The 268-nt window shown below is 61.6% G+C and overlaps 1 non-coding gene across 1 annotated transcript; it reads left to right on the top strand.

Annotated features, from left to right (window-relative positions):
• The first annotated feature begins 84 nt into the window (after positions 1–84).
• On the top strand, positions 85–179 carry TRNAI-UAU. The gene is made up of 2 exons: positions 85–122; positions 144–179. It is a non-coding gene; the product is annotated as a tRNA-Ile (tRNA).
• Positions 180–268: the final 89 nt, after the last annotated feature.

Consider the following 268-nt stretch of genomic DNA (forward strand, 5'->3'; position numbering starts at 1 on the left):
GGGGTGCGCGGCGCGGGCACTGCCCTTCCCCCGCCGGGGCCGCGCGAGCCCTTGATAAACCGTTCGGGACGAGTTGGTGTCAGGGCTCCAGTGGCGCAATCGGTTAGCGCGCGGTACTTATACAGCAGTACTAAAGCCGAGCAATGCCGAGGTTGTGAGTTCGAGCCTCACCTGGAGCACACAGCTTTTTTGGGAGGGAGAACGGGTTTTTTTGGGGTTTGGCGGCGCTCGTCGCGGGAAGGAAGGAAAAGTGTCGAGAGAAGTAGCG

The sequence above is a fragment of the Acanthisitta chloris genome, unplaced genomic scaffold (genome assembly GCF_000695815.1).
Source record: "Acanthisitta chloris isolate BGI_N310 unplaced genomic scaffold, ASM69581v1 scaffold13756, whole genome shotgun sequence".
NCBI lineage: Eukaryota > Metazoa > Chordata > Aves > Passeriformes > Acanthisittidae > Acanthisitta > Acanthisitta chloris.